This window comes from Galeopterus variegatus, unplaced genomic scaffold, assembly GCF_000696425.1.
Source record: "Galeopterus variegatus unplaced genomic scaffold, G_variegatus-3.0.2 Scaffold23373, whole genome shotgun sequence".
In the NCBI taxonomy this organism is placed as follows: Eukaryota; Metazoa; Chordata; class Mammalia; order Dermoptera; family Cynocephalidae; genus Galeopterus; species Galeopterus variegatus.
In genome coordinates, this window is record NW_007749484.1 from 3,002 (window position 1) to 3,474 (window position 473).

The following is a 473-nucleotide window of genomic DNA, read 5'->3' on the forward strand; positions in this document are numbered from 1 at the left end:
GGTGTCCTTATGTGCAGACAGACACACAGAGAAGAAGACCATGTGAAGACAGAGGCAGAGACTGGAGTGAGGCAGCCACAGCCAAGGAGCGCCAGCAGCCACCAGAAGCTGGAAGGGGCTAGGAAGCGTCCTCCCCTAGAGCCTCATAGGGCATATGGCCCTGCCAACACCTTCATTTTGAACTTGTACCTTCCAGGACTGTGAAAGAATAAATTTCTGTTGTTCGAAGCCATCCAATTTGTGGCAATTTCTTATGGCAACCCTAAGAAACCGATACAGTACGAGTATCCCTGTATCACTGATACAGTGATAACACTGGCATTGTTACCACCGAAGGAGGGAAGACAAGGCCTGGCCTGGAGGCTGCACCACCCCATTTATTGGTTTAGAACTTTTCCTCAATTGGACTGAAATCAGTTACAAAATGCAGTGAGAAAAAAGCTCTCTAATGACCAGTTGCAAAAAAAAAAAAA